This window comes from Leptopilina heterotoma, unplaced genomic scaffold, assembly GCF_015476425.1.
Source record: "Leptopilina heterotoma isolate Lh14 unplaced genomic scaffold, ASM1547642v1 Lhet_11, whole genome shotgun sequence".
Taxonomy (NCBI): domain Eukaryota; kingdom Metazoa; phylum Arthropoda; class Insecta; order Hymenoptera; family Figitidae; genus Leptopilina; species Leptopilina heterotoma.
In genome coordinates, this window is record NW_025110829.1 from 163,528 (window position 1) to 173,807 (window position 10,280).

The following is a 10,280-nucleotide window of genomic DNA, read 5'->3' on the forward strand; positions in this document are numbered from 1 at the left end:
CTTTGAGAAAAAGTGATCAAGTTTTTGAGAAAAGTGGCTATAATGTCCCAAAAATTTTGTTTTAGTATTTCTTTACCTCCAATTTTCGATAACTCCTCAATTTTTTTTTTTTGTCTGCTCATGTGGTTCGTATAAAGATATGTTTTTTAAACTTTCAGTTCAGTGGACAAAAATACATTGAATCACCTATAAAATTAAAAAAAAAAAGAAGTAAATTTTTTTAAGTGACTATTTTAAGAGATAAAGTTGATGCAGAAAACTACTCATTACGAAGTTGAATTCGTTGTCCTCGACATATCCGCACCGCAGGGTATCTACGTTATCTTTTGTATAAATATATATATGTGTATAATATTGAGATGAGCGTGCTTGGTGGGTGCTTATTTCGATCGTGTAGTTTAGTTAGTTAGGTCCTCGAGACGAGAATGAGAAGTAGGATGACACGGTCACTCAAACTGACAGGTACACGGTCTCGAAGTCGCAGGCTCTTGAGACTGATATCGCGAGCTCATCTGACACACAACCCTGCGACGGTCAAGTCTGTCCTCTCAGTCTCTGCGTTTCTTGTTCGCCTGCCAATATGCCTGCCTGTCAACACACGCTGAATTCAATTAACTCGACAACCAACGCGATGCCTGTGTAATGACGCGAAAATCTAAGGCGCTATATCTAAAATCACCCCCACCTACATTATCTTTTATCTCCTTTCTTTCTTATATTTCTTTCCCTTTTAGAAAAGACACTGAAATTTCAATTCCAACAAAATTTTAATAACTCAATTTTCAATTCTCTTTTGTTTTAGCAAAATAAATTTTAACTACACAATAATCTTCGTATTCTTGCATTCTTTCATTTTTTCAGTCTGTACACACTTTGAAGTTAGTTTTTGTGTATGCTTTTGTTTATTCTTTTCTTTAAAAATATTGTCTGACAAATCGGAAATATGCTGGTATTTTTTTAAAATTTATAATAAAATAATATTTAAAATTAGAAAATTTAGAAAAAATTATGATTAACAAATAAAAGATATACCCATTATATTTATTATATGCTTTCTTCTATAACAAATTTCGTTATTGACTGATCTAAATTATGCAAATTTTTCTCCATTTTATTTATAAAAAATATGAAAATTGTTAATTGTTTAAAAATTATGATTAAAAAATAGAAAATATATCCATTTTATGCAAATTTTTTATTTCTCAATAACAATATTATTCATAAACTCATTCTTTTCTTTTAGTAAAAAAAAATTTTTTTAAAATTTAAAATTTAAAAAATTTTTTAAGTAAAAAAAATTACATATGTTCCCGTTTCTTAATATTTTTGTGGAAAATTCTCAGTTTTTATAAGGAAATAATTTGCATCATTTTAATTTCTTAATTACAATTGTTTTTAAAAAATTCAAAGTTTTTTTGAAAATAAACGAAACAAATGTTTATAAATTTTATTTAATTACAAATTTAAATTGCAAAATTAAAATTTTAGATTAAAATTAAAAATTTTTTAATTTTTTGAAAATAAAGAAAACAATTTTATTCAAAAAAATATTCAGTTACATTCATTTACAAACTTCTTTAATTTGTAAAATTATTTAAAAACAGCAATAACTTATTGTTTAAATAAATATTTTAATATTTTTATTATTTATTATTATTTTACGAAATTTCAAAAAAAAAAAATTTAATTAAACTCTTTTTAAAAAATTAATTTTACAGAATTGTTAGTTAAAAACATGAAAAATTCAAATTTTCAAAGATTATAATTTTGAAACCTTCTCAAAATTCAATTACATTTCTAAAAATTTATGCTATAATGCGTTTAATATTTAATTATGTTATCAACAATTTTGACTGAAAATTAATTTTTATTAGAAAAGTCTGTACTAGAATTATATAATATAAATACAAAAACAAATAATATATTGAATAATTGATTTTTAAAAAAATTGTACGAAAATTCAATTATTTAAAAATAGAAATAAATTAATTTATTGAATAATTGAATGTGTCTTAAAATTAAATTCTCATAAAGAATTTTATTAACAAATTTTTAAGTAATTGAATTCTTTCGACGAATTTTAATAAAATTTTTAATTATTATAACACTTTTCGAAAAATTTGATCAAAATTGTATTAAAAATAATTGAAATTCTGCGATGAGTTTAATTATTTATGAAGATAATTGAATTCCTAAAGAGAATTTGATTATTTATGAAAATAATTGAATTCCTAAAGAGAATTTTATTATTTACGAAAATAATGAAATTCCTAAAGAGAATTTTATTGTTTATAAAAATAATTGAATCCCTGAAAAAAAATTCAAAATAATTGAAATTCTGTGATAAGTTTTATTATTTATGAAAATAATTGAATTACTCTAAAGAATTTTAATATTTATAAAAATATTTAAATTATTGCAAAGAAACTTATAAAAAAAAACTTTGAATAGTAAAATTCTTTTGACGAATTTTAGTAAAATTTTTGAGAATAATTACATTTTTTGAGAAATTTCATTAAAATTGTAATTTTAACGAGAATTAAAAAATTTTTTCACTATAATTCAATATTCTTTTGACGAATTTAAAAAAAAAATTTCAGAATAATATATATTATATATTTTTCGAGGAATTCAATTAAAATTGTAATAAAAATAATTGAAATTCTTCGATGAGTTTTATTATTTTCTAAAATAATTGAATTCCTAAAAAGAATTTTATTATTTATGAAAATAATTAAATGTTTAAGTAGAATTTTATTAAAATTTCTGTTTAATTAATTGAATTCTTTTGGAAAATTTTATTAAAGTATAGATATTGAAAATCATTTAATTCACGAAAATTTTTGAAAATAATTGAAACTTTAACAATGATTTTATATCAAAATTTTTGAAAATAATTGAAATTTTGCCAAGAATTTTATTAAAATTTTTGAAAATAATTAAATTTCATAGAAAAATGTTATTATTTATAAAGATATTTAAAATTTTGACGAGATCTTTTAAAACTTTTTGAACATATTTGAATGTCTGCGAAAAATTTTATTATTTTTGAAAATAATTGAATTTCTGCAATCATTTATAACTTCTTCAAAATTAAATATTTTTTAGTGTTTTTAACTAAAATTCTGCTATAAATCCATTATTTTTAATAATTAATTAAACAAAAACACCAAAATTCATAATTTTCTTATGAATTCAAAAAATTAAATTTTTTCTAGTACTTTTAATAAAAATCCCTGACTTTTCCGGTTTCCCTCTGAATTCCCTGTCTCAGAATAAATGATTATTATAGTAACAATAGTATTAAAACTATATTCCAATTCATATTTTATTTTTATGAAAAAAAAAATTAATTTAAATTTTTTTAATTCGTTTTTTTTCAAAATTGTTAATTTTATTTAAAAAAGGAAGCAAAAAATTAGCCGCGTTAGTGCGCGAAATATTGCTAGTTTGTATTTAATTTAACAAAAATTTATATATTTAATTATTTAATTTCTTTGACGATCTTAAGCAAAAGAAGAACAATTTACATCAAATATCACCGAATTATTTTTTTTTCTCTATAAATGTGAAGGTAAAATACTTTTTCTACATGTAAAAATTAGTTAAAGTTGTATGCGCATAAATTTACAATCCAGCCAGTGTGCGATTCGTTAAAATTGATTAAAATCGTTTCGCGTGGGTTTGACACAAAGTCAGAACTGGTAAATTATTAAATTTCTGATATATTAGTTGAAGTCTTTTCTATGCGTATATTAATTATTAAATAGTAGAAGTATATTCACGAGATAGGTGCGTTGGAGAAGCGCTTATTTTTTCCATAGTTTTTTTTTCATGGAGAAGCGCCCCACCACCAAATAGTTCTGGACCTGCGCGTTACGTAGAGAGCCAAAGAGAGGGGAGAAGTTACCGCTTGGTGGGGAGCGCTTCTCTAACTGTCTTTGTAAAGCCACTTCAAATTCTTTTCAATACTTTAATCATTTTATAGTTATTTATAATTATTATAATAATTATCTTTGTGAAATTGGCCTGATTAATCGAAACCACAATTTTTTATACCTACCGCCTTTTTTTAAATGCCAAAATTTTTTACCTTCAGTAAAGAAGAAGATAATAATTATTATTTATTATTTGTTAAAGAAAAGGAGGAAGAAGAAGAAAAAAAAGAAAGAGAAGAAGAATTATAAACTGAAAACTGTGTTGAAAGAGAGACAAATTTTTCACTTCTGATTTGTAAATAACACCTAATTTCACAATTACAATTTACAACAAGTGTTTCATTTTGTAAAACATTATCGTGAACATCAACAAAAAACAAACATTTAAACGGCGTTGGCAATTGAGTGCGGGTATTACATTATAAAAAATTAAGTGCCCGCGAAAAAAAATGATCATGCACTGCAAAATGTCATTATATTCGAAAATATAAACTTGTTACAGCAATGAACAGAAAAAGCAAGATCGTATAGTTGTCAAATAAATTTCATAATCAGTGTGATGACTTCTCGAAGCGAAACCATCTTCGGATGCTGGACTACGCACTCTCTGTTAATTAATTCCTCTCAGAGTCGCGCATATATGAGAAAGTGCTTTTGCCGCTTAGATAATGATCCGGTTTCGAAGGACTGTCACTTTTTTCACTGCCTCGTATTTTTAGTATCGACATTATTTTTTTTTTTTCTTAATAAACTTTCATTGCTTTTGTTATTGACATTACAATCTGAAATTAATGTTTATGAATAATTATAGTAAATATCATTTGATTTAGCTGAAAACTATGACAAATTTTTGATAGCTGCTGCTAAAAAAGGATAATTGGTTTTAGAATGGACGAAAAAAAATAACGTCGGTGCGAAGGGATATAGATATAAGGGAGCTATATATCTGTAGTAATAAAGTTAGTACGGTAATTATGACAGACTCGTTACCAGCACGTCGTACGGGATATGAAGTGTTAATAAATGAACGCGTTGAGCCAAGGGGTGGCTGGTACCGTACTGTAATTCTGTTTAGTTCGTAAACAAGACTTGCCTCTACAATTTTACATTTAACCCGTTACCCCTTTCGTCAGGAATTATTGTACTTATCACGCGACAGGCAAATCCGTCATAAATGTCAATCTCCATATAGACAAATATGTTTATAAGCAAATTGTGTTATCCAAATGCTCTATGATTTCATCTTCATGGTATTTTTTTATAGTAACTAATCGTATAAATGGAAATGCTTCGTTTATAGCTTAGACGAATTTTTCATTTCACCGCTTGCGAGAGAATTCTCCAAATCAATTTTATCCACTTCCAAAACTAAGTTTTTTTTGGGTTGTTTACCAATTTTTTAATAGTAAATATTTCAGAGAAATTCAATGGTAATAAAATAAAAAAAGTCCAGTTTGAACTAAATTTGCACGTAACTTAACGTCCCTTATGGAGGGCGTAATGTAACGGCCCCTTAAGAACTCCAGTGGGGCCTTTTTTGACTCCATTTTTTAAAAATGTTTATAACTTTTTTAATTTTAGATCAATCGATTTACGATGTTTAGCAAAAGTGTTCCTTTTTTCTAGATCTTTCCAAAAATATAACTCAATTGGCTAAATTTATTTTTTTTTAATTTATAAGCAATAAATTTCAAAAGGTGGTCCAAAATCCTGACTTTGTTCCCCTAATTATATATTACATAAGTAATAAATAATAATAATGACAATAATAATAACAAATAATAACAATAATCATAAGAATAATAATAGTATAATAACTGTTTTTTAAACAAGTATTTAAAAAAAACAAACAGTAAACAATCAAAATGTTCTTTAAATTAATTACGATCGATAAGCGGTCATTATTTCTATTTTTATCCATGATGATAATTTTGTAAAAAAAAGTTTAAATTATCAATTTCAGACGATTTTTCCGGTTCAATTGTACTTTATTTATAGAAAAATGTAAAATTTCTGCATGAAAAAAATTTATTTTAATTAAAAAAAATAATTAAAAAAATAAAGAATAGAGTAAAAAATAAAATAAAATAGTGGAAAAAATACTAAAGAGAAAAAAAATAATAGGAAGATAAAATTATTGAAAAAGAAAATAATAAAAAATTTAAGGGAATTTGAATCATTATAACGTCACAGTTCCAGAACATATGCTTCGCACAAACTGTGACGTGATAATGATTCAAATACTCTTAAATTAAAAAAAAAGTAATAAAGTTTAAAATAAATAAAAAATAGTAACGAATGAAATAAATTTTAAATTAAAAAAGAAAATAAAAAAGGAAATTTTAAAAAAGTAAATGAAAGACAAATAAATACATAATAATTTTCATTAAGAAAAAATTATAATATTCACAAATTTTTCAAAAAATTTTTTTTTCAAATATATTATAAACATGTGTATATACGTCGCAGTATTGTAAATAAATAGAAGATTTATCTGCACATCAAGAAAGGATGATACAATCTATTGTATAAAGCAGTATATAATATATATATATTTCAGAGAATATATTTTGTCGACAGATCAAAAACATTATTTTCCAAAGATAGTCACTATCTTCAATAAACATTCCTTTCTTGATTTTTTCATTTTATCAAAATGTGTGATATATATTTTTCAAGTCTATATACATAATAGACATCGTACAATATGAACGATTTTCATTAAAAATTAAGATTTATTTTTCTTATTTCCGCGATTGAAAGTCGCGGATTCGCGACGTCGCATATTATATTCTATATACGCTCATTATCAATTAATGATAAGGTGAGATTTTTCCTTTTGATTAAAAATTGCTCCTTGAGCAGGTCACGGTGATAATTAATAAAATAATTATCCATTTTTTTAATGATAATTATCTATTATATATATAGAAATAATTTTTATATTGAATTCAATAATTTTTCTTTTCTAATGAATTCAGTTATAGCTAATAATTATTTTAATTGATATAATTCACTTTTTGATTGTCTCTTTGTATTTTTAGAGTATTTATATATTTTTGCATTTCCATAATCGTATAATCATATTTTTGTATTTTTATATTTTTGTTATTCCGTATATTTGTATTTTTGTCATTTTGTATTTTTTTATTTTTGTATTTTCGTATTTTTGTATATTCCGTATTTTTATATATTTTCGTCATTTTGTATTTTTGTATTTTTCATTTTTTATATTTTTGTATGTTTTTATTTTCATATTTTGATAATATTTCTGTATTTTTCTAGTTTTATATTTTTGTACTTGTATGTTTTCATAAATTTCTGTATTTTTGTATTTTGAGAGTATTTTTGCCTTTCTCCATCTTTGCATTTACAAATTTTTGTATTTCTTTATTTTTCTATTTCTGTATTTTTATATTTTTGCATTTCCATATTTTTGTATTTGTTTATTTTTCTATTTTTGTATTTTCGTCATTATTAATTTTTGTATTTTTTTTTACATTATTTGCATTTTTTCATTTTCGTTTTTTTGTGTTATTTTATTTACGCATTTTTTGTATTTACGTATTTTTGTATTTTTGCATTTCCATATTTTTGTATTTAATTTGTTTTTCTATTCTTCTTTTCTGTATTTTTGTATTAAAATATTTTCATAAATAATTTCCAAATTTTTGTATTTCTTTATTTTTTTATTTCTGTTTTTCCGCATTTTCATGTTTTTGTATTTGTTTATTTTTGTATTTTTGTATTTTCGCCATTATTAATTTTTGTATTTTTTTTTGCATTTTTTGTATTTTTTCATTTTCGTTTTTTTGTATTATTTTATTTACTCATTTTTTGTATTTACGTATTTTTGTACTTTTGCATTTCCATATATTTGTATTTCATTTTTTTTCTATTTTTCTTCTTCTGTATTTTTGTATTTTCGTCTTTTTGTAATATTTAATTTTTGCATCTTTGGTATTTATGTATTTTTTTTACTTTGAGTGTATTTCTGTTTTTCTGTATTATTATAATTTTGAATTTTTTTATTTTAGTATTTTCCTATTTTTGCTTTTTTGTAATGTTATATTTCTTTTGTTTTTGGTATTTTGGTATTTCGGCATTCCTTTGTATTTGTGTATTTTTCTTTTTCCATATTTCTATATTTCTTTGTATTCGTGTATTTTTCTTTTTTTTATTCCATATTTTTGAATTTTCAGAGTATTTCTGTTTTTCTGTAATTCTTTTTGTTTTTCTTTATTTTTCCATTTTTATATTTCTGTATTTTTATATTTTTGCAATTCCATAATTTTGTATTTGTTTATTTTTCTATTTTTGTATTATTTTATTTTTTTGTATTTTCGTGTTTTTTTATTTCTACATTTTTTTGTATTTAAGTATTTTTGTACTTTTGCATTTTTTGTATTTTTGTATGTTTTTATTTTTCTAATTGAAAACAAGTTTCATCAACATTTTTTTTGTGAAGAAGAGAAAAAAGAAGAAAAAAATTTATTGAAGTTTTTCTTTATACCAATTAGTTAATTTATTTGATTGAAGTCGAAAGAAGTTTATGTTTTTTTTTCCTTTTCGTTCTCAGACGAGTTGTCCATGTGGAAGGAAATTCTTATGACATCCTAACATAAAAATCTGGTATAGTTCCCATGTAAAAGGTAACTCGTGAACAACTCGATTGGGTTGTCATCAATCCGAGCGATAAGACTTCAGGTCAGATGTAAAATCACTGTTAGTAAAGAATTTTAGTAACTCATTTCAAGAGTCCATGTAAAAGTATTTTAGAAACATTTGAAAAATGATTTTTCGTTTTTTTCCCTTCTCTCTCCATTAGGTAAGAAAAAAAACTTGTCAAAAATTTTACTAAAGCTTTATTAATTATTATAGTCAGTTATTAATCAATGAAATTAATTGTTAATTATTAATTATTGTAATTATAATTATGAAATTAGTTAATTATTAATTATCATTTCCTTGAATTAATTAATAATTAGTAATAGTAGTAATTCAATTCCCGTAATATTAATTAATTATTGTAATTATAATTATTAACTAATTAAATTTATTATTAATTCTTATAATTATAATTATTTAACTAAATAGAAAAAATAGTTCTAGAAATAATTTTTTTTTTAAATTATAAAAGGTTTCAACACTCTCACGTTATTTTCAGCTGTACAATTTTTATATATATATATAAATATATTCGGAAAAAAAGGAAAGAAAAATAGATTTTAATCAAACTAGTTCCCTTCGCTTTTACACTATAAATGTAAACTTGATGAGTGTACGTTGCTAATGCCAACAGCTAATTATATTTATTCAATATCCACTATGATAAGATCTCTGCAGAGAATAAAATGTCGTGAGTTAGGTTTTAGCTAACCGACAGGTCGAGATATGCAGAGTCATCGTGCATTGACCAGAAACAGTTATTCTCTTAACGTTATTAGCTTATAACTTTATACTTTTATATATAGTGTCACCACTATATTATTATTATTCGTTTTCCCACCAGAAAATTACATATTACATCCACCTCTTTTCTATATATTATTAATTAATTAACTTCATATCAGTTTGACAACTTTTAATGCCTCTTATTTAATATTAATTTCTTACCTTAATTTTTTCCCTATTATACCATAAAAATTTCAATTTTTGGAATTTAAAAATACAATTTTATAACAATTTGTGACTAAGAAACAAAAAAAATGTATTACTTGTAATTTTTGAAATGAAAATAACCAAAGGCGATCAACTCCAATTTAAATTAATTAACCATTGATTAATGTCTTGGTTAGAGGACCAAAATTAAAAAAAAATCCAGAGAAAAATAGTTCTAATAATTCTTTGTTCCTAAAGCCAAAAGTTCCAATAATTCTTTTTGGTCCAAAAACCAACAGCTCCAATAATTCTTAAATTTCAAAATATCAAACGGTCCAACATTTTTTTCAAAGTCAAACTTTAGTGCTGTATTCCGTCACTTCTAAGAATTACGAGAAACAAAATGGCGGCGGACAAACCAAACAGCTGATCCACTTGAAATTTTATAATTCGTCTAAATTCCAAATTAAACGGAATTAAATGACGATATTTCTCTAAAACAATTTTCCTCAATGGCAAGATTGTGATTCATAATAATAAAATTTTTTATAAGATAAAAATAACACGAAAATAACCTTAAACTTTTGAATTCTTTTGAATTTTCAGAACTTGCGGTACAAACATTAAATATATTTGGCTAAAATGTGAATTTTTTGAGAAAAAAAAGTCAAAACCCCGTTATCTGTATGTATATGAAATAGAATTTTTGGTGTGTTTGTAAATGTATTAGATTACGTCCTC